At 37.4% G+C, this 25,522-nt stretch overlaps 1 protein-coding gene and 1 pseudogene across 2 annotated transcripts in view; both read right to left on the reverse strand.

Moving 5' to 3' along the window:
- Nucleotides 1–25,522, reverse strand: part of ZPLD1 (zona pellucida like domain containing 1) — a 509,249-nt gene that overhangs the window by 214,198 nt on the left and 269,529 nt on the right. For both annotated transcript variants that reach the window (XM_074332508.1, XM_074332513.1), the window contains one exon: nt 24,513–24,661. The gene's annotated coding sequence lies outside the window, so the exon portion shown is untranslated. The remainder of the gene's footprint in view (nt 1–24,512; nt 24,662–25,522) is intronic.
- Nucleotides 393–8,325, reverse strand: LOC109453291 (synaptosomal-associated protein 23; annotated as a pseudogene).

Below are 25,522 nucleotides of genomic sequence, written 5' to 3' on the forward strand. Positions count from 1 at the left end.
CTTTTGCTTCTCCTTCTTGCATTCCCCCACCCCTGCCCCCAGCTCCCTTTTTTATAGCTGTCTTTGGCAACGCTTCCACATCTTGAAAGTAGAAGAAACTGCTACAGTAAATGAGGAGGGTGAAAAAAACAAACAAACAAAAAAAAAACAATGCTATATATAATGTATGAAAAACAATCTAAGAGTATGAACTGAGAAATAAAATACTACAAAGCTGAGCAGCAGTCTACCCTCAACGGAAAAAAGAGAAAATAAAAAACAGGGGGCTGTTACTCTTCATACTTCTTTCACATTATCTCCTGATTAGAAGAGTGTGGGACCAAAATTTTAAACTCTGAAAAAGCAACAACTTTGAAGCAAGTGAATAAATGGTAAAGAAGTACAGCAGTACTTCAGCTTTCAATGAGTTTCTTTACTCTGGCATTAGCATTGTCAATACGATCTTCGTTGGTGTCAGCCTTTTCTGTGATCCAGTCTATTTCTCAATTTTGAGCCTAAATTTCATTATGTCCAGGGCCACATTTTTTAGGTTTCCTAGAATACTGCCCACTTGAGTCAGGCTCTCTTCTATTTCATCTTTTCTGGCATCATTGTTATACGTTTAATGTATCTGTTGCTGTCTGCTCCTGTGGTTGCTTGCTAAGGCTGACCATTTGTCACTTGGCCTGGGTGCTGAGATGCTACATTGCTAGAGGAGTTATCTCCACCATCTTCACATGTTGTCTTATCGGCCTTACCAGACTCAAAGTTCTTTGTCCTATTTCATGGGCAGACACAAAGACCACAGCACTGTTGAACTCTGTTAAAGTCTTCTCTGTCTCTCCCATGTCTTTATTTATTTGGTCCATGCTTTCTTCTGTGCAGTTTAGTTGCTCCCCTTGTTCATCCTTCATAGTGATAGTCTTGAATCCTGCGACCTGAGACTCAATAGCTAAGCCCAGGATTCTCCTTGTATTTTTTCCAGAAGACTCATCAGTAACCTGGTGAGCCCTCAACTGAATTTCTTCTGATGACATATTATCCTTGATGAGTTAAAACTCTTGATAGGCACAGAAACTTAAATGCAGATGTTCTCTGTCAAACTTGAAGATTCCAAGAGTTCTGTTTTCTAATTATCAAAAACATCAGATGTAGTTGAGAGGTGAATATGAACAGTCACTCCTGGCACGGTAACAAGGTCATTTTGAACTCAAAGTGCTGCCTAGTACTTCTTCCCACCCAAAATCTAGTCTCCTTCCATCATCATATATTTGACCCACTTTACCCTCTTCATCCTCCTCCTAACCCTTTCTGATTTAAAGCTGGTGCCTTCTCACTGCATCCCCACATAGTGGAAGAGCTAGATTGGATTTTAAAAATCCAACTATTTGACTGCAATAACACAGATAAACTGGAAAAAATATATAACTCAATGTTTTTTAAAAAAGGAATAAGCAAAGGCATACCAAACAAATTCAAATGAACACAAAGCAAGCATTGCAATATTAACACATAGTAGATGAATTGAAAGAAAAAAATCATTACACAGGAAAAGAAAGAGATCTTTAAAATAATGAAAATACAACCTATAATAAAGATCTAATCTGCTTGAAACTTTTATCCCTAACTAACTTAGCACCAGAGCAAGTATAGAAAACATGACATGCAAGGCAAAAATAAATAGAAAGAAGCATAGTAGGAGTTTTTAGCCCACCTCTCTGAACTTTTGACACATCACATATACAAAAGTATAATGGGAAAAGATACACAGAATATTTAAATATCATAATAAAGCAGACTTAATAGGTAAATACCAGGGTGATATTTTAAAAATATAAATAAGATTGTGTCACCCTCTACTTCAAAAATCTCGAATGGCTTTCCAAACTCATTATCGTGGTTCCTGCCTGTCTCTTTGATCTACCTCCTACAAGGTTCCTCTTCACTCATCCCACACTAGTCATATGGACCTCAGTGCTGCTCTCCTCAAATACCCAGGTTTTATCACTGCCAGTTCTTCGCTGGCAGGCATGCTGTTCTCTCAATACTTACTGCTCCCTCACTTCGTGCTAGTCCCAGCTCAAATGTCTCAAGTCAAGGAGGACTTTGCTGAAGACTTTCTAACATAGTCCTCGCCTAGCCATTCCCCATCTCCTTACCTGATTTACTTTTCTTCAAAGCATTTGTTAGTAATGGAAATGTACCTGCATTTATTTCCATGACAAGTTTCTGTGTCTTACTAGAATAAAAACTCCATTAAGACAGAGGTTATGTTTTGTCTTATTCACTCCACCATCCCTGGTGACTAGAATGGAATCTGGCAAATATAAACGCTCCTTTTTACAATGAATAAACAAGCATTCATAAATTAATTATCAAGGTGAATGAATGAATGATTCACTGAATTATATATCTCCCAAAAAGAGAGTGTATCTTTTCGTCCAGGACCCATGGACCGTGTACAAAAACTAATCGCATATGAAGCTACAGAGAAAACCACAATAACTTATACAAAGCATAAATAGTACAGAAAGCATTCACTGGCAATAATACAATAAAACTAACACTAAATGCAACAACAACAAAAAATGAAACAAAAAGAACCTTCCAACCACTTGAAAAATTGTTTTAAAAAAAATCAAAATTTTAGATTATAGCATATCTGGAAAATAACAGTTGTGAACACCCTACACTTTGGAACCTATAAAATATAGTAATGTTCTAATGGAATAATCATAGTCTACATTGTATTACTAAACAGGGAAAAATAAAAATTAATAAGTCAGTGAAATATTAGAAAAAAGAAAGAAAAAACCTTGAAAATTAAAGGAAGAAAATAATAAAAGTTAAATAGGAAAAGGATAAATTAGGCAAGGAAATATATTCAAGAGCTGATTTCTCTAAAAATCCAGTAAAAATTATTTTTAAATAAACTAATCAAGATTTGAAAAAAGACAAAATTTAAAATATGGGACATAAACACAGAAAAAAATTGAATTATAGGAGGATACATTGTTCTATACTGTGCAAATCCATTTGAAATGTGTATGAAATTATTGTCTAGATTGTGTGAATGTTATCCAAACTACAAGAAACATAATTCTGAGGCTCAAGATTCCAGATCATGGAAAAGAAGGTAAATTTTCAAACTCTTATTACAAAGAATAACACAACTACAAAAATAGATGATAGATAGATAATATACAATAGTTCCTACACATACATATAATCATATACATACAATACTGTAGCTCAATCTAATTTTTAAATACAATAAAAAATCCAAAGTACAATAAAAGGAAAATCCCATTCACAATAACAAAAATGGGGAAAAAATAAAAATAAACTTAACAAGAATGATACAAGATTAATATGAAGAAAATTTGATATTGCAATGATGTCATTTCTCCCCCAAATTAATGTAATCCTATTGACTACTTTGCAATGTCTCTTAATGATGATCAAGGTCATCTAGAAAAATGAACACACATATTTAGCTTGGAAAATTCTGTGAAAGGAGAATAATGAGGGGGAACTAGCCCAATGAATTAGTTTACATGCTTTAAAGCAACTGTCACTGAAATTATTTGGTACTAGCAAAGAATAATATACACAGGTAAAAGGGACAGAATTAGTAGCATAAAAATAAAGCTAGATGATGTATTACTGAATTGTGCACTTGAAAACTATGTAACTTTACTAACCATTGTCACCCCAATAAACTTTAATTTAAAAAAAAAGAAAGAAAAAATAAAGCTAAATATATATAGGAATTTCATTTTTAATAATCACAGAATTTTATTTTATCAAGGAAGTGATAAATTATTCATAAGTAAGCTAAGACAATCTAGCCATTTGGAAAAAAGAATTTTAAAAATTTCCAACCTTATTCCTTACCACAAAATATATTCTAGATTTAAATGTAAAATAATTAAAATTTAAAAGAATTGGAATAAAATATGAGTGAATATTTTTATAAACTTAGAGTGAGGAAAACCTTCCTAACATCAAACTCCAGAGACCCTAAAAGAAGAGTTTGATCAATGTTGTTATATAAAAATTTTTAATTAACTGTGCAAAAAACAATTATTACAAAGTCAAAATGCAAAAAACAAATCAGGAAAAGTATATTTGAAACATGAGAGAAGAAATTATTCATCAATAATTTCCTTAATATATAAAAGTTCTGACAAATCAATAAGAAATAGTTAAGTAATATATTAGAAAATTAGTCCAAGGATATGAACTAGCATTTCAGAGAAAAAGAACTTAAGTGGGAAGCAAACGTAGGAAAACTTCCCCAACCTCACTCTTTATTAAAGACATAAAATGTAGCAATAAGATACCATTGTTCTCTTTCAGATACTTGGCTCAGTTCTATGGAGGGATTTGTAAGCAGTTCTTCTGCTGCATTTTTGTTAAAGAACAAACGCTGATACATCTCTGTAAGGACAATTTGGAAACATCTGGTACAATGTAATATACGCATTCTTCATTTGGCCAAGAAATCCTGCATGTAGGAACATTTCCTTCAGTAATACTCACAGGAGTGTACAAATACTTTTACAAATGCATATACAAGGATATAAACTGTTAGCATTGTTTTTTTTTAGCATTCACGTATGCATGTCTGTGCACATGTACACACACACACACAAATGACAATAGGAACGACCTAAATATTTATCAATAAAGAACTGGTTAAATAAAAACAGGAAAAACACAAAATAGAATAATGTACCACAATTGAAAAAGAGATACCTAAAGGCAATGATTTGGAAAGATAAGATAACCAAGATATTCTGGTAAGTAAAAAAGGCAAAGCATAAAACACTATGCATATAATCATTCAATTTGTATAACCAAAGGAATTTGGAATATATGTTACATAATTTTTATATAAACACAGTAAAATCTTACAGGAGCATAAAAAGGCATACAAAAAAAAGTTATTGTTAACTTCTGGAACATGAGAATAGAGTCAGAGAAAAAGATATTTTTACTTTTCATTTTAAACTAATCATGCACTATTTGAATTTTTAATATGTGCATGATTTACTTTTTTATAATTAAAATCATAATTTAAATTTTAAAAATTGTTTTAATTAACCAGGATTCTAGGAAGTATGACTCAAAAATCAAATATTTTACTGCCCTAATTACTTAGGTTAATTTCCTTTTCATTTCAATTATTTTGCAATAAAAATAATTTATATTATCAGAATAAATAAAGAAAGGCCATCAAGAATACTATAGTTTAAATGTTTTGGTAAGTGAGTTCTCAGTTTGTGCAAAAAATATTTCAAATATCACATTTAGCAATAAACAAGTTTCTGTGAAAAAAAGAAAAGGAAAACAAAACAAAAAACCTGGATTCCTAATTTCACTTTCAACTTTCTATGTCCACAGGCAAATCAAAACTTTAGTGATCTTACTTCCCCTTTTTATATTTCCCACCTGCATAATTGAGTCCTTTGGAAAAATAAATTGATGTGTAATGACTCTGCAAGGGGCCTACTAGTGTTTTATTCACCCTTTAATAATTATTTGGAATGTGTTCTTTATCCCAGTTCAACCTATCTTACCGGAATAGCTACTTTCTGTTTCCCTTCTTTCCACACGTTGCAATAATGCTGTTTTTATGTAGCCAAACTCACAGATTTAATCAGTCCAGTCTTTAGTTTTAGTAGTATGTTACTGATAATATTTCTCAGACATTGCTTTTTCAGTATGAAGCCATATCTCCCATCTCCTACTAGTGATGTTAAATTATGCCCCAGAGATATGTTTCTAATAATGCCCCATTCTTCTTTTCCAAACATCTATAACACTTGCAATGCTATAGCAATTTTCAAACAATAAAAACTAAATACGAGGAATTCAACTCTTTTTTGGTTTGCAGAGAACTTCGGTTGAATGGGAGTTATTGCAAAAATGTGTTCCCTCCAGGAAACAGCTTCAGTTTATAGCTAACATACTCATATAATTATGCATTGTTTTAACACCAAAAATGCTTGAGAACTCCAACTATGAAACAGAACCATCTTTTCATAACTTTCAGGTAAATGTTTCATTTCATCCGAGGCTTATAGTTTAAATTGTCAATAAGAGCTAATACATTTGAACATATGGATTCCTTTATTATTCTGGTAGAGGTATTTGGCTCCAAAGCGAAAATTTGCCCCCAACCTGATTTTCATACCTCCTTTGATGAGTTGTTCTAAAATTCCACTGATTCCAAAGAGATGCCTCTTTATAGAACAGATGTGTATCAGTGGGAATTAGGCAGACACTCTGAGGCCTATTATCAGGAATAAATTTTTTTCCAGGCAACATCACAGCATGAATACTTCTACTCCAGGAAAGTTTCTCCCACAAATGAATCTTCATAACTGCTTGTAGGGGAGAGGATCGTTTAGTTGGTGAAACATGGGTAAAGGAATTGTCTAGAACAAAGGAAAATCAAGTCCACATCCTCACCACAGCAGACAATTTAGAAAAATTTAATGGAAAGATTGGAAACAGATATAAAGAGGAAATTTGCAAGGTGAGCCTTCTGGGTTTCCTGTAATGTGCATAAAATTGAGGAAGACATCTAAATGGCTTCCCTTGTGAGTTCATGGCTCAGCGATAAAGGAGGTGTTTTAGGAATACCTGTCTTGCTCAAATCACAAGCCAGGTTGAAGGGAATGGGGCAAGGAGCCTGAGTGCCCATAGCAGTGACTTGGGTAGTGGCAGTTTGCAGTACCGGGTAGTGGCAGTGGAAAGTCAGAGAAGTAGAGTAAGGACAGAACCATGCCAAAAGGAGAAACGCAGCCCAGGAAAAGTGTCTCCCATCTACCGAATGCTTCGCACTTCATAAGAGCTTTCCCACTTATTTTCTCACAACAATCCTACATGGAGTTAGAACAGATGTACTGCCCTTTATGCCAAGGAGGAATCCAAAATTCAGAAAGGCTAACTTTCGTGCCACTAGTATTGAACCTACTCATAGGGTGAAAGGCAGGGTGGAATTTAAAAACAAAATTACATACAGCTCTTACTACTCTTATAACCAAATCCTATACGACACAGACATACTGCAATGAAACAAACTGCTGGGAGCACAGCAGTTCCTTCATAAATATTTGAAGAATTGTTGGATAAATAAATAAAATTAATTAATTAACGAATTAAGGTTCATTTTTTTATAACTGCATTGTGTTTTGTTTTGTTTTTAATTCAGCCTCATTTACACATCTTTCTGCTCCAGTTCTCCATAAAGCTTTTAAAGAGATGGGCTATGTCCTTGTCATGTTTGTACCCTCAGTGGAAACCCATGGGTCTAACCTGACCTCCAGTCTTCTCTGCTCTGGCCAACAGTAATCAACCAAACCCGAGCAGGGCCCCTCAGTTCATAGCACATGCTCATCAGCAGTCCTACACATTCCTCCTTTTATTCCTATCTCTTTCACCCTGGCTTTTTCACCTAATCAGCTACCATCCTTAATCACATTCCTCCCATTATTTACACACATAACTACCCCTAAACAATACATATTGTTTTAAGGGTATAATTCATACTAATGAATGAGGTGTCGTGCTGCATATCTTATCCTGTTACATACATCTTTACTTACATGTTTAGAATATACATTCATTGCTTTTGACTACAGTACGCATTTTTCATCGTACATATTTATATTTACTATGTAAACCCATATTTGATATATAATTAGTCTGTTTCCAATTCTTTGCTATCACAAACAATATTGTGATGAATATCCTCATATACATCTACACAAGTACATGTGCAAGAGCTTGTTTTTATGATTTGAATTCATTGTGAACAGTTAAATAAAAATAGTAACTTTCAGTGTATTTTCACCTTCTTTTGAAAAATGGAAAAATTTGGCAAATCTGAGCTTTTTTATTCCCATGATGAACAATTGGCTGGAGCTGAAGAGGAGCTGTTTGTGGAGTAGGCACTCTCCAGATTGCTACAGTGCTACTTCCCCATGCTGTCTTCATGATACCCCTTCACTACTTTATGTTATATGCCATGTTCATTTCTTAGGAATGCACTACCAAATTGTCAAAAACTAAGTGGCTTAAAACAACATGAATTTATTATCCCACAGTTCTGGATGTCAGAAAGCCAAAATGGGTCTCACTGGGTTAAAAACAAGGTGTCAGCAGGGCTGTATTCCTTTCTGGAGGATGTAGGAGAGAATTTGTTTCCCTGCCTTCTCCAGCTTCTAGAGCCTTCATGCATTCTTTGGTTACTGGCTCCCGTCCATCTTCAAAGCCAGCAATGGCTTTCTCACATGGCATCACTTTGATACCGACTCGGCTTCCTTCTTCCATGTTTTCAGGATCCTTGTGAATATACAGGGCCCACCCAGGTAATAAAAGATAATCTCCCTATTTTAAAGTCAGCTGACTGGCAATCTTAATTTCCTCTTGCCATGTAACATAACATATGCACAGGTTCTGAGGATTAGGACATGTACATCTTGAAGGGAGGGAGGCAAGGAAGAGAAGTGGTCCTGTTTTACCTACCACACTTGACTAACCCATGCAGCCAACCTGAATTGTCAGTTTCTGTACTACAGCATCTAAGTATTGTTCCATAATTATAGACACTTAATAATTGCCTCTGAGTTGAATTTAATAGCAACTCAGACTACTATTGTAGACATGCTAATCACAAGATTATTCAATATTGAGCAATGAGTTTGTTTTTTTAAAACACTGATCACTCTTTTATCAGTGGTATGACTGGTGTGAACCTCGGTCTATGAAGTATGTAGAATCAATCTAACTCTTCTCCAATCTGATATTATCTTAGCATGAATCAAAATGTTAAGCATTGGAGCAATATTATTAAGACACATGCAAAAAGCTGGCTAAGTATTTTGTGGTTATTTCTGTTCTCTTCTTAACCAAGCTGATCTGCTCATTCAGTGATTGATTCAATCACTCTCAAAATAATAGGGAAAATGTCAATGAACCTTTACATACTCATTTGTAATAGAAACATTTATTTAACCTTCCCAGATACCTAAGGAAGAAACTGGACCAGAAGAATGCTGAAGTCACTTCAAGTTCCAACATTCCATTCTATAGAACCTTCCAAAAGGATGTGAAGAGGACTCTTATTTGTTATTCTTGCTTGAGGTCCCCTGCTGTTGTCTGCCTAAATTATCTTACCAGAGCAGTATTTCCACACCTTAACTGATTGAGAAACAAGATTAGCTGATTAGGACAGTCTGTTCCTCTTCAGTCAGTGTTTGCTCCCTTTGTAAGCATAGGGCAGGAGACTAGACTCAGAAGACACAGGCCAAAGGTGCCACTCAGACATGGGACTAAACTCACCTTACATCCTGCCCTGCTCTACCTACATCATTTCAACTTTCTCAACATCCCTGATCCATCATCTCATTTAGCCACCTCCCTGTGATGTGGGATCAATCCAAACACCCATCTTTTTGGCTCAACTCCCTAGCTACTGAAATCCTCTAGAAGAAATCACTGAATCCTACTGATTCATTTTTCTATCAATTTTTAGTCTCCAATGTCAACTGCATCTAGGGTGACCAGTGGGCCTGGTTTACTAAACCTGAAGGGGTTCCTAGGATGTGGAACTTAAAAACTGATCAGTCCTCAGCCAACTCAGACACCCCAGCTACATTTTTAACAAAGCTCAATAGTTCTTTTCAGTTCTCCTCCCCATTTCACACACCCTCCACTGTCCCACACTCCCCAATGCACATGACTTTTCCTCCTTCTTTACAGAGAAGACCCAGGCCATCAAGCCATTGCATTTGAATAGAAAATGACCCGTATAACAAAGGGGCACTGACAAGAATTCTCTTCTTGACCAAATTCTACTCAGGCTACTCTGAGCTCTTTTTCAACTAGCCCTTGACTTTTGGTCTTGTTCATTTCTGCATTGTCCAGTTTTAGCAAGAATCCTACTAAATCAGTTTAGTCAGAATGCCCCATCCTCAGTATCTGATAACCCTCAATATCTGATGAGGTTCTTCATCCTCCGTCATCCCCCAGGGGATGCCTGATCACTCTTGTCTGCCTTCGACAAGAATCCTGTCATGGCAGTTTAACAAGAAACTCCACTTACTCCTGATGTTTCCTCTTAGTAATTTTCCATCCTTTGACCCCACCCTACTCGTTGGCCATAAATTCCTACTTGCTTATGATGTATTCAGGGTTGAACCCAATCTCTCTCCCCACTTGCAAAACCCCATTGCAGTGGTCCCTACACCTATTGAGGTAGTCCCTATTTGAATAAAGTCTTCCTTATGATCTTCAATAAGTGTCATGAGTAATTTTTTCTTTAACAGCATCAACAAGAAAAGGCCAGATGACTGCCTGCAATGAGCCTGCACAAGTAAAATTGAGCTTAATGAATTCACCACAGTCTACAAACTGGCCTTTAACTTGCAGGAACAGGGGGAGATACGTGGCTTTGTTAGCACACTGAAGTAGGTCTGACTCTGAGGGTTAGACTCTCATTAATCAAGTTCTCGCAGACTGATATTAATAATATACACCAGAATGACAATGTATTCATTTAGGAGAGGCCTGACCATTAAGCAGAGATACTCGTGTCAGCATGGCGACGCATTCTCTTTCTGTGAACAAGTGACATGAAGAACCAAATTATCCCCAGTAGGCCACTTTATGAAAGTTCAATTTAAAAACATGGTTATAAGCAGAGCAGAGAATCTGATCCACCAGTATGATTGGTGAATATCCATGAATAAATAGATAAATGGGACGTTAGATGATCAAAAAATTACTCCTATGAACATTGACCAGAACAAAGGAATACCTAGAATCTTGAAAAGTGTCCCCCAGCAAAAGTAATGTGAGGTGCTATCTCACACCTGGGGGATGTCACCCAGAGGACCATGCAACGCACAATTACAGAGGGACATCATTCACATATTAGTCTACAATCTGCATTACCTTTTATCATAGCCCTCGTAACATACTATTAATAAATACACTATTTATCTTGCTGTTGGCATTCACAATATATATTGGAGTCTGTCCCATATCAATGCTAAAGAAAGATATCATTCTTTTTTAGGGTTGCACAGCATTCCTTGCTTTATGTACATTAAATTATCTAATAGTTCCCAATTCAGAGGACCAGGAGACTCTTAATCTAATCTCTCCTTGCTTTCTCTAGGTTCTAAATCCATTAGTTAATCCTTCTCTCTCCCATACAGTAGACCCCCTTATCCACAGGGAATGTACTTGCCAAGAACCCCAGTGGATGCCTGAAACTGGAATAATACCAAGCCTTATATATACTATGTTTTTTTTCCTATATATACATACCTATGATAGAGTTTACAAATTAAGCACAGTAAGAGATTAACAATAATAAATAATAATAAAATAAAACAATTATAACAATAACTGTAATAAAAGTTATATGAACATGGTCTCGCTCTCTCAAAACATCTCATTGTATTGCACTCACCTTCTTCTTGTGATGGTGCAAAATGACACAATGCCTGCGTGATGAGATGAAGTGAGATGAATATCACACAGGCAGTGTGATATAGTGTTAGGCTACATAAGAGTGACTTGAACACAAGCACTGCAATACTATTTCAGTTGATGTGCTAACAGAGATGGCTACCAAGTGACTAATGGGCAGGTAGCACACACAGTGTGGATTCTCTGGATGAAGGGATGAGTCACATTATTGGTGGGACAGAGCAGGATGGTATGAGATTTCACCACACTATTCAGATATTCAGAATGGTACCCAATTTAAAACTTATGAATTGTTTATTTCTGGAATTTTCTGTTTAATATCTTTGGACCCGGATTTACTGCTGATAACTGAAACTGTGGAAAGCAAAACCATGGATAAGGGAGGACTACAGGAATATTTCAGAGATATTGCGGGTTCAGTTCCAGACCACCACAACAAAGCAAATATCACAATAAAGCAAGTCACATGATTTTTCTGGTTTCCCAGGCATATAAAAGTTATGTTTATGTTATATTACATAGTCTATTAAGCATGCAATAGTGTTATGTCTAAAAACAATGTACATGCCTTAATTTTAAAAGGTATTTTATTGCTAAAAAATGTTAACCATCATCTGAGCCTTCAGTGAGCCATAATCTTTTTGCCGGTAGAGGGTCTTACCTCAATGTTAAAAATGCAGAATCTGTGAAGTACAATAAAGCAAAGCACTCCATTGACATCTTACCTTGACCTACACAAGTGCTCAAGTCTTTCCCTTGATCTTTTAAGCCTTTCTCTCACTATAATATATCTGGTCTTCCTTTCACAATTAAGATCCTAGAAAGAATGATCTTCATACAGAGTCACTTTCTCTACCCATTCACTATTCAGTCAGGCGCCTGCTTCCATCATTACAGGGAGGCTTAGCCAATACAATCACCAGTGTCCCACTACTTGCCCCAAACAATTTAATCTTAAAATCCAACCTACTTGGCCTCTTTATATACTACACCCTACTTAGAATCCTCTCCCACCTTGGTGAGGAAGCTGCTTAGTCCTGGATCTCCTTGGATCTATCTCTTTTTCCCTTCTCAGGCTCTTCTGCTAGTTTTTCATCCATTTCCAGACAGACAGAAGCCAGAAGTCTTCTCACCTCACTCAATACCCTCTTTAGACAGTTTCAAGCCACCAACATTCTTGTACACATGATTGAGCCAATATCCACATCTCTAGCTGAGGCCTCTCTGAGCTCCAACTGGGACACTCCATTGCCTTCTAGGCACCTCCATCTAAATGGCTCACCCGTACCTTCAACTCAACACGTTCAAATTTTTAAAAATTTTTCTATTTATGCCACCATATTTGTTTTCCCTCTTTCTTTTTCTTTCATAGGTTTTCAGAGACCTGAGTATCCTCAACAATGGCAAATGTACCTTTTTTAAGGCTTGTACCTTTTCAGACTCCAGGAATCTGCTGCATTGTCATATAGCTTTGTTGGACGGAACCAAAGATGAAGCTACGCTGGCGTTCTCTCATGTAACTGCCAACATGTGGCCCATGAGAAACTCCCACAAATCCTTTCCTGGACAAACTTTGGGATTTCAAATTGTTCCATTTGGCAATTTCTCCTTTGTGCTCTCATCACAGCATTTAGCCAGACTGTCACCCACCATTTAGATCTCTAGGATATAAGTCAGAAACTGGTTCAACATGTCATTCAAACCAACAGAGGCATTAATAAGTTATCTAAGGTGAGGTGAGGTGCAGGTATACCCCATTCATTTCCTTGGAGGGAAAGAAGGGAAACCCACAGCAAAGAAAACTTGCACCCAAAATTCCCTCGAATAATCAAATCATAACCCCTTTATACTCTTGATGTTATAAAACAATTAAGTCAAATGTAACTGGCTTTTAATAATCTCCTTAAAATTTGGCATCTTGTCTAATATTTCCTATGGAATATATTATGTCTTGTACTATGTTGCCTCAGCCACAACTTCTATTTTATAATCCCATTATATTATCATACCCTTCGACTAAAAATTCTACTCTAGTGACTCAACCATAGAAAAATAATACAAAAATACCGAAAAGTGATGTTCACAAAGATCTCCTTTGCAGCTCTACGAAAGTAGTGAAAAATTAAAAACTACTCAAATATTCAACAATATGATAACGGCTAGGTAAACTATGGAACCCCCTACTCAAGAGAACTCACCTATCCATTCATAATTTGAGCCAACATAGGCACATTCTTAGGTTATAATGTTAAGCTGGGGGAAAAAAATATCCAAAAGTGAGCACATAGATGGACAACTGTGCACAAAAAGCTCTGCACAGTAAAAGTGAAAAAATAAAATTAAAATGTTAAGGGCTTTTTATATGAGATTTCCAGTAATTTATTTTTCCTTTTCAGTTCAAATGTTCAATGATGAACACTTGTTACTTTCATAAACAGGAAAATTAAGATACTTTTAAAATATATAATCATGACATTCCACTCGGCACAATAAGTAGATTCCTCATTATAGGAGGCTAGATAACACTTTCTTTCAGCCAAAGCACCATATTGGAGTACATCTAAACTTCTAAACTGAGTCATCTTTCTTCTTTTTCCAAATAACAAAATAAACTGGTCACTAAGTGTTTTACTAGCATGCACAAATAAATTTAACATCTGGTAATGACACACTGAGCTTTCATCTCAAAGTCCAGGGAGGCTGTTAGAGGAATAAATGAAAGATATCAAAGACTGAATAAATTAACTATCCAATATTTTCTTAATCATACAAGGTTATTCTCTAAAGGCTGGAAACATTGAATTTTTTTTATTTTTAATCAATGCACCAAGGAAGGACGCTTCTTAAAGCTTTAGCAATTAACCTACCCATGTTTACTACTTTGCAGAATTAGTTTACCTGCCAACTTCAATCTGCCAGGATTCTCCTAACTTTTTAAATGTAAATTGTGCCAATTCTGTAAAGCAGTCTAGTGGGCAGTCTGTCAAGAAATTTCTGTTACTGTCCATTACATTTTGTCTTTCCTAATGGAGTTATTGGGGAATATTGCAGGTTTTTACCATTTTTAAATTGACATGCTTATTGATTCTTGCTCTCTTTATGTGTATTATACACAGGCTGGCATCCCATGTCAAAATGTGACACTTTACAACTCGAAACTCACCAGCACAGTAGGAAACTTCCTTGGGTTATTAGCAAATGTCACTAATGCAATTGAATAGTGAGCATTAAAATAAAATGTCTGTCTTTAGGCCTTCTTGATAATCTAAAATAGTAATTATATGCATTAGAGATACTTGCTGACAATGAAGCTTTTAATTTTTTAAATCCTAAGTGACCTTTTCTACAATTTCTTAGCAAAAAAATGGAAAGCAACGGCAATTAGACTATTGAGACCTTGTTATCATCATTCATCTTCTTTCAATCCAAAACAGTGGGTGATATAAGAGGGAAAGTTCTAAAGTTCTTTAATTGGAACTAATTCCTATCGACCCCCAGCAACTTTGGCAAGGCTCAAAATAGCAGATAATAGGATGATTAATGGTTTAATCCTCTAACAAAAGGGTGTTGAGCCTATTACCATTGCTCATTCCCTTCTCAGAATTTATTTAATTTTGTTTTTCTGAATTTAGAACGGTTGCTTTTAAATAGAAGAATCATGTAGCCCAACAATGTGCTTGCTACTTACAGTAAGAGGAAATACAGTTCAGGAATAAGACTGAGAACACAGTAGTCCGCCATAATCAGAAGTGTCTGGACACTGATGGGAACCACTTTGAGCACCTCTTATTATTGCAGAAGTCAGACGTGACTTGTATTCATCTTTTGTTATCGGTATATACTGAGTATTACAATTTTAATACAGTTCTCCTTTTTAAAAAAGTGTATTCATTTTTTTGGCACCCTCTGTATATGGATATATATATATATGTACACATATATACATATATACATATATACATATATGTATCTACATATATGTATGTGTACATATATACATATATGTATATACATATACATATATGTATATACATATATGTGTACATATATACATATATGTATATATGTGTGTGTGTGTGTATATACATATACATATATATATATATATCCTTATCTTTGAGGACTTTCTCTGTTCTTCAGTACTTATCAGCACCCAAATACAGTTATTACATCCTACAATGTGCAGGTATAGAAGAGAAGTATAGAATGTCTTTGCCCTCACAGAGCCCATAATTTCAAGTTGAGATATATGACTACTTAACACATACCTACAAGAGATCAGGAAGCACATGAGTCAAATTAATCCCAATAGCACGAGGTAGATTATTAATATGATAAGAATTCAGAGATGGAAAAATTCAGGAGTGGTCTTGAAAAACCTGCCCAGAAACTGTTGAATAGAACTCCCTTGAAAGACAGCTTGAATTTGAGTGAGTGGGAAGGAAGGGGGTGTCGTAATCCCTGGTAAAATCCATCACTTCTCTCGTTTTGGGCTTTGCTTGTTTTCTACTTGTGTGGTTGTCTATAAAATGTTTAGGTAAAGGAGACCTCAATAAGGAAAGCAAATACTGAAGAAAACCCTGGGGAACTCATAGTCTTAACCCAACTTATTCTTTATTTTTTATTTATTTATTTTATTTACTGGTTATCATTTGTGTTTTTTGGTTTTTTTTTAGTTTCAGGTGTACAAAACAATACAATAGTTATATATTTATACCCCTCACAAAGTGATAACCCCCTTCTCCCAAATCAATGGATATTTGTCTTGTCTTGTTAGAGAGACTATGTCATGGACGATATAGATGCCTGACCACTGCACTGTACACCTGAAGCTGAAGCTGAATAATAATGGATGTTAACCCAACTTCTCTTCCTGCAGGATGTAGAATTTGAGAAACTGGCTTGGGTCAGGAGAAAAAGAAGTTTTGATAAATGGCCAGTGTATCAAGGGAAATGCTAAACAAGCATATCTGTGACCAGTTGATGAGGATAAGTGTCATATCTTTCTTGCTAATGTTTAAGTCTTTACAAACAGCATCATAAGTCTCCACACCCTGCTTTCCAACACCATTTTTAAGGCAACCACCAGCCAGCTCTAACATTCTAGCCATCTTCACTGTCTTATTCATATGAGATACATGATATGCAAGCTAGCAGAGATTTACTAGTATAGGTTACAAAGAAGACTTTGCAATAGGTTCTTAGCAGAGGCTGCAGAGAAGTTGAAAAATCTTAACTACATACACAGTAAAACTTTGAAATATATATCACCTTCTTGTACCATCACAGAAAACAATCTGTTTGAGTATGCTTTGGATTTTGCTTTGTCTTAAAGTTTAAAATATTGTACATAAGGTTTTTGGCTCCTCTCACTTAATCAAACACTTTACATAAAGATAAATTAATTTCTGGCTTGGAAAAACCTTCTTGTTTATTCTCAATCTCTTTGGACTTTGTCATGTACATTACAAGGTTTCCCTTCCCAACTTCTGTTTCTGCTCCCCAAATTGTAACCTTGGAATAATTATTCATTCCAAGCCATTTGATTTTCTCAGAATGTCTCCAAAAAGTTCCCACTTAAAAAAAAAAAAATTCATGCTTTTCTTTGCCCCTCAGAAACTGCTTGTGGCTTATTGATTTCTCTTTTTTGCTAAGAAGTGAAGTAAAAGAACTACAAAGTTCAAAAAATCTTTCCAAACTGGAGTTCCCCACGGTTGAATTTTCATTTTGGTAAATTTCTCCCCGGAATCCAAGATTGTTTTCTTATTTCCATTATGGTGGGGTATAGTTCTGGTACATTTTCTAATTCTCTCCCTTGCCAAATACTGCTCTGAGCTTCTACTTGGACTGGCCTGGAATGACCTACATGGCTATATCAAAGTCAAATTCTCGAGTGCTAAGGAAGCAAGGGAGGGTGGTTCCAATGTTCCCTGAGTAACGAAAGTTACTTCTGCTTCATTACAAATCTAATAAATGAAAAGGAAAATAATAAGATGGCCATTGAAATTAGACTCTCAATCAATGTTACCTCCCCATAGCAGTTAAAAGCATTTTGACCTATGTTTCCTCTTTAACTTTTCACAACAATTTTGTTGGTAAATATGAGGCTCCGATTGGAAAGCTCCCCAAGTTGTGTGTTTTCCCTTTCAGCAGATCTGGAATGCTCTTCCCCACAGCCACCACCATACCTGCTGCTTGGTGCCACAGCCAAGGCCACAGAAGAGTTACCTAAGGGCGCAAATGTCTTGAATCACAATGGATAGCCTATGGTGCTATTGGTGGCAGGCTGAGCTTAGAGCCCCAGTCTCAAGGCCAAGTTAAGCAAAACTTTGTAAGCAGTGGAGAGCACACTGAAGTATACAATGCACTTTTACAAACAGGTCTCAAAGGTAGCCAAACTCACACTAACATAATCATTGGACCCCACTGTTCCAGCCTCACCCTGAGATGCTCCCAAGCCATTCCTCTCCTCTCTATCTTACCTTTAACTCTCTATCTGAATTTTATACATGAGGACACCTAGACTCAAAAAAGCAGATTCCCTCTATAAATATCTGAGAACCGAAGGCAAGCCCTGTTCTCCTAACCCTAAATCTAGTGATCTTTCTACTTTACCACACTACTTTACCACACTACCTTCATAATAAGCATTCAAAACATTTTTGTAGATTTGGACCTTGGCTATCAGCACCACCATCAACTCCAGAAATTTGGGAAAGAAGATGTGTGTGTGTATGTGTGTGTGTGTTCTATTATGTCAATAACTGAATGAGGTAGATAAAAAACAGAAATAGCAAAGATAGAAAATAAACAAAAACAGATGAACAATAGTTATGACATTTAGGAGCTTCCAAGTTCTAAGCCTGCCACTAACTAGCTATAGATTCTTAGAAAAGTCATGTTTCAGGCCTCACATCAATTACTGTAAAATATGGGGTTGAACAATATAAATTCTAAAGTGTCTTCCAGGCCTAATATTCTGTGATTCCATGTTTAGCTCTGGAAGGAGGTTATGCCAGAACCTCATCTCTGCCTCTTTCTGAGCCAGAATCAAACAACCTACTAGCTCTTCATCTGGGCACAACAGTCATGTTCTTCTTGCTGCCATACAAGAGGTCTAGATCAAATCATATCTAGATGCTCAGCCCATATGGAATGCCCCTTTTCGCTTTGCTCCAAATACAACCTGATGCCCTACCCAAGGCAAAGTAGGCATGACCCAAGCAACTCAGCCTTTGTCCCTCAGTCCAAAACAAGAAAGTCTATGAAAATGGGATTTATAGATGATGTAATACAGAATTGTACACCTGAAATCTATGTAATTTTACTAACAATTGTCACCCCAATAAATTTACAAAATAAATTGGAAAAAAAAAAAAGAAAGTCTATGAAACAGGCCTATGAAAAATGGCACCAAACTTCAGGCCATAATCAATAGCTAACCAAGGAAGATACGGATGATTATTATTCAAAATGCTAGGAGACATCAATTGAAATTGAAGCTTAGACACTAAAGAATCATATCACCTCTTTTGGAAATATTTCTAAAGAGAGATCACTATATGTCTGGGATGATTTGGATATATTTAAGTTCTTTTTAAAGCAGGAGCATGGATTTAACAGGCTGTTATTATCTTCCATAAATTCTGATAATAGAGTTTATATGTGAAAACAATATGAAACTCTGAGCTTGCAAACTGGATTCTAGTAAGAATTAGCCATGCAATCATGTGGGACACTTCAATTAATCTTTCACACTCAATAATTCCATATGTGAATGAGGAAACTGGTTAGGCAAAAGTCACTGTATAAAAATCTATCATCTAGGATATGGTAAGGATGGCAGAGTAGGTTAATGCTGTGCTTACCTTCTCTCATGACCACATTAAAATCACAACTAAACTACAGAAGTCTAGCTGACCCAAAGCCCTACAACTAAAAATATATAGCAGAAGCCACCTTGAGACTGGCAAGAGGGGCAGAGACATGTAACGGTATGGTCCCAAATGCACATATGACCATTAAAAATTGGAAAGGATATCTCTGCTACAGAGGTCCTCCCTGGAAGACCAGGGTTTCAGTACCAGAGAGAGAAGTCTCCACAACTATGTCTATGAAAAGCAGCAGAGATTGTGGCTGAGACAGAGGGCAGCCACACTCCCAGGTGCTCCTCTTAAAGGGCCTAGGCATGGACTTATTCACTGACCAACTCACTTGTTCTGAGCTCCAGTGCTAGGGCAGCAGCTTGAAAGGCACCAGGGACATACAGGGAGGAACTGAAGTGTCAGGCTGAGGGCTGAGGGCTTTATGGGCAGCTTTCTCCCAGACAGCAGGAGCTGACAGAAGCCATTATTTCTTAATTGAGTCCTGCCCCCTCCCTGCATGCAGACACAGGTGGCCATCATATCTGTGTCTCCATCAACCTGGCGGCTAACACTATTCATTTGCCCTCATTCCCTGAGACCCTGCCACATCCAACTTTCAGGCCCACCCAAGTTGCTTCCAGTGGCTTTTCCATATAAACAGCTTGTCTTGGCTCATGCTACAGACTTTCCTAAAATCTCTGAAAGGTTCACAAAACCCAAATAAGTAGCACCTGGCTTCAGCATGTCCCATATACCTGGCTGAGCAATCCCAATCCCGGCACTAGCGACAGCCAGTCTCAGTTGGCTTCTCGTGGCACCTCCAAGCCCAATGCAGGTGGCAGCAATCAGAAGATTGCTTTGTGGCTCATACCAGATAGCCCCAGGTAGGGCACAGGCTGTGGCTGAACTTGGCCTGTGATGAGGCCCCTCCCAGGAGGCACTGAGACTGGCATGCCTGGTAGTCAGCTTTCAACCCAGCCAGAGCAACACCTCCAGAGACAACACACACAAAGGGCACATTGGGCAAGTACCAGAGCTCAAGCAAATCCTGCTCCATAGGGTCATCCCCTGCACAACAACTCCTCCACTGTAGTTACAGCCAGTCCTCACAACTAATCATCCCAAAGATCCATCACTCCCACTGATGTGCAAACAGCAAGCAAGTCTCAACAACAGTAGGAAGGCACACACAACCCACACAAGGGATACACCTGGAGCACCCAGCTCAGGTGATCAGGAAGACTGCCACTGAACCCCACAGCACACCTACTACAGAAGGCCTGTCGTTCGGGGTGGCCTGCGGGGTCTCTGCTCCTGCTCCCCACATAAGAATGCAGGATGTGGCTAGGCCAAAAAGGAACACCCACGGAGCCATAGGTAGGGGACTCATACCACTATAGACTCACTGGAGGCTGGATTCACACGATGTGCGACCTGCTGTCCACTTTTCTGCCAACCAACCGACTCCCCCTCCCCAGTGCAGACACGGCAGTTACATCAGTGGCCAATTGGCTAACTGGCTACAGCTGACGGCCAACTAGCCACAGCTGACGGCCATCTACTACCCAAGCCAGCACCCCTCCACATGAGGCCGAGAGCCTGGAAACTGCTCTCTGGGGCTTTGTCCCCACAAGGCCATTCTATCAAGACCAGGAGACATAGCAGCCCTACCTCATACATAGAAACAAACACAGGGAGGCAGCCAAAATGGGGAGACAAAGAAACATGTCCCAAATGAAAGATCAGAACAAAGCTCCAGAAAAACAACCAAACAAAATAAAGACAAGCAATCTACCAGACACAGATTCCAAACACTGGTTGTAAGGATGCTCAGTGATCTAAGGGAGAATTTCAACAAAGAGAAAGGAAACATAAAAATGGAGATAGTGTAATTCAGGGACTCTGGTGCTGCTCTCTGTGGGTGGACACAGAATATGTGAGGTCAAAAAGGAACACCAATGGAGCCATGGATAGGGGCTCCATAGCACTATATTCTCGCTGGCAGCTGGGTTGGAGATACTGGAAACAGGATCCACATGATTTGCAATCCGCCATCTTCCTCTCTGCCAACCACCTTGCCAGCGTAGCCATAGCAGTTTTATTAGTGGCTAATGGCTAACTGGTTACAGCTGATGGCCATCTGATTACAGCTGATGGGCATCTAATAACCAAACCAGCACCTTTCCATGTAAGGCCAAGAACTTGGAAACTGCTCTCTGGGACTCCGTCCCTACAGATAGGGAATACTATTCGGCAGTAAGAAAAGATGATATAGGAACATTTGTGACAACATGGATGGATCTTGAGAGAGTAATGCTGAGTGAAACAAGTCAGACAGAAAAAGCAGAGAACCATGTGATTTCACTGATATGTGGTATATAAACCAAAAACAACAAAAGAACAAGACAAACAAATGAGAAACAGAAACTCATAGACACAGACAATAGTTTAGTGGTTGCCAGAGGGTAACGGGGGCGGGGGGTGGGGGGTGGGAGATGAGGGTAAGGGGGATCGAATATATGGTGATGGAAGGAGAACTGACTCTGGGTGATGAACACACAATGGGATTTATAGATGATGTAATACAGAATTGTACACCTGAAATCTATGTAATTTTACTAACAATTGTCACCCCAATAAATTTAATAAAAGAAAAAAAAAAAGAAAGCGTAAAAAAGAACCATTCAGAAATAAAGAATATAAAAACTGAAATGAAGACTATAGTAGAGGGAATCAACAGTAGATTAGATGAAGCAGAAGACAGTCAGTCATTTAGAAGATAAGGTAACAGAAAACACTCAATCAGAACAGCAAAAAGAATCCAAAAAAAAAAAAGTGAGATTTTAAGGGGCCTCTGGGACAACATCAAGTGTACCAATATTCACATCAGAGGGGAACCAGAGAGAGAAGAGAGAGAGCAAGGAATTGAAAACCTATTTGAAGAAATAATAATGGAAAACTTCCCTAACCTAGCAAAGGAAATAGATATACAAAACCAGGAAGCACAAAGAATCCCAAACAAGATAAACCCAAGCAGGCCTGCACCAAGACGCATCATAATTAAAATGCTAAAGGTTAAAGACAAAGAAAGAATCTTAAAAGCAACAAGAGAAAAAACAGTTAGTTACTACAAGGGAGTGCCCAGAAGAATGTCAACTGATTTCTCAACAGAAATTTCAGGCCAGAAGGGATTGGCACAAGATATTAAAGGTGATGAAAAGCAAGAACATACAACAATCGAAGGATAGGTAAAGAGCTTCCCAGACAAGAAAAAGCTGAAGGAGTTCATCACCACCAAACCAGTATTATAAGGCGACGTAGACAGACTTCTTTAAGATGAAAAAAAAAAAAAAAGGAGAGAGATCAAAAATATGAATAATAAAATGGCAGTAACTACATATCTATGAACAGTTACTTTAAATGTAATGGTTTAAATTCTCCAATAAAAAGATAGAGTGGATAAATGGATAAGAAAACAAAATCCTTAAATATGCTGCCTACAAGATACTCACTTCAGATCAAAAGACACACACTGAAAGTAAAGTGATGGTAAAAACAGATTTCATGATAATGGAAACAAACTAACTAACAAAGAGCTGGGGTAGCAATACTTATACCAGACAAAATAGATTTTAAAACAAAGACTATAACAAGTGATAAAGAAAGACCCAGTAATCCCACTTTTGGGTATTTACCTAAAGAAACCCAAAATGTTACTTCGAGAGAATGTGTGCATCTATAGATTCATTGCAGTATTGTTTACAATGGCCAAGATGTGGAAACAGCCTGGGTGTCTGTCAATGGATGAATGGATACAGAGGAGGTGGTACATATATGCAATGAAATATTGCTTGGCCAGGAAAAGGAATGGGTTCTTGCCATCTGCAGCGGTATGGATGGGCTTGGAGGGAATTGTGCTGAGTGGAGTATGACAGACAGTATAAAAGACAGATGCAACATGATTTCACTTTTATGTGGAATCTAAAGAACAAAATAAACAAACGAACAAAACAAAAACAAACTCATAGATACAGAGAACATTTTGATGGTTGCCAGATGGGAGGGAGCTTGGGGGTTGGGTGAGAAAGGGGGAGGGATTAAGAAGTACAAATTGGTTGCTACATAGTAATCAAAGGGATATAGGGTATAGCACAAGGAATATAGTCAATAATATTGTAATTACAACAAATGGTGCAAGATGGGCACTAGATTTGTTGGGATAATAGATGGGAGGGGGATTAGGGGACAGGGTGGAAAAGGTGAAGGCATTAAGAAGTATAAATTGCAGTTACAAAATAGTCATGGGAATATAAATAAGGCATAGGGAGTATAGTCAGTAATATGGTAATAACTATGTATAGTGCCAGGTGCTTACTAGACTAGTCAAGGGGATCACTTCTTAAATTATGTAAGTGTCTAATCACTATGATGTACAGCTGAAATTAATATAAAATAATATTGAGCGTAATTGAAAATTTTTAAAAGGGGGGGAGATGAAGGGATATAAGAGGTTCAAATTTGCAGATATACAACAAATCAAGTCATAGGGATATAATGTACAAAATGGGGAATATAGTCAATAATATTCTGATAGTGTTGCACTGTGTCAGGTGGTTGCTTGATTTATCATGCTGATCACTTCTTTAGGTATATAAATGTTGAATAACTATGGTACACACCTGAAGCTAATATAATATTGTATGTCAGCCAAATTTTAATAAATTTTTTTTAAAAAGCTATCATCTAAATATTTTTGATAAATTTAAAATAGACTCTTCAAATAATTTTTTTTCAAAAACCTAAGCTGAGTTTTGACTGATCTTTATAAATACAGAATAGGGATGTTAAACAGTATATTCAGTAAGCCCAGCACACAATTTTAATAACTTAACTGTTAGGTACAATGAGTGTTATTCATCTAAGCCCAGCTATTTTCCTAAATCTTTTTTATGGTTTTAGAAAGTGGGACCTCTCTGCGATTCTGTCTGAAAGAAAATGGAAGCCTAAGAAGCCTTCTTTTAGAGCACTGTGAGGATTAATGAAGCAAAGTCTCCCGCTATGAAGTTCAATTCCAACTGATGGCCTCAGGAAGGGCTAGGAGGAAGCCCCGCAGAAATCAGAGCAATACATTCTCTTCCCATCTTTCTCACTTACCATTGGATAGAGTAATGAGTTTCAACTTGCTCTTCCTCTTTTTTCCATCAAAATACTGTCAGGTCTTCTTTGCCCCACAAGCATGGGCAGCCCAGCTCTATCTCCATCTCGTCCATGATTCCCAAATTGCCTGCAGGAGTTTTCCATTTCTGCACACAAAATAAAACAAACTTAGCAATTTAGAACAACACACATATAGTGTTTCATAGTTCCTGTAGCTCAGGAGTCTGGACATGGCTTAACTGTCCCTCTGCTTAGGGTTTTAAGGCTGAAATCAAAGTGATGACTGGGCTGCATTCTCATCTAGAAGCTCATCTGGGGAAGAATCTGCTTCCAAATTCATTCAACTTGTTAACAGGATTCATTTCCTTTGGGCTATGCTACTGATGGCCCTGGTTTTTTGCTAGATATTGGCTAAAGGTTGCTCACAGGTCCTAGAGGCTGTCTTCCATTTCTAGAAGCCACCTGCAATGTGGGTGTCTCCCATGTGGTTATTCACTTTATCAAGCCCACAAGGGAAGCCTCCAGCTCCAGTCTAAGACCATATAATCATGGGAAGGAGATCCTATCACATTTGCCATGTAAATTATCTAACCATGATAGTGATATCCCTACATCTTTGCCATATTCCATTGCTTACAAGCCAGTTATAGATCCTGCCTACAGTCTGGCAGAGAGTATTACACAAATCTCTGAACTCCAGGAGGTGGGATTCATTGGGGATTACTTTAGGGTCAGTCTGTGACACTGGCTTCTAACAAAATAACCAATCATCAGGCCATGTAGCTGAAGCTCTTCATTCTTATCAGGGAATTTCTCCCTCACCCCCAACCACACTCCAATCAGCATTGTTTTTACAGTTGTTCTGACAGCCCTGAGGCTTAAAGCCAGGCCACACTCACCATAGACCCTGTCCATTCATTCTGCAAAGTTTATTTATCTCTTAATGTGAGCTAGGCCCCATACTAGTATGACAGGCAGAATAATGTTATATGGACCCTCAAAAAAAG

The sequence above is a fragment of the Rhinolophus sinicus genome, linkage group LG01, assembly GCF_036562045.2.
Source record: "Rhinolophus sinicus isolate RSC01 linkage group LG01, ASM3656204v1, whole genome shotgun sequence".
Classification (NCBI taxonomy): Eukaryota; Metazoa; Chordata; class Mammalia; order Chiroptera; family Rhinolophidae; genus Rhinolophus; species Rhinolophus sinicus.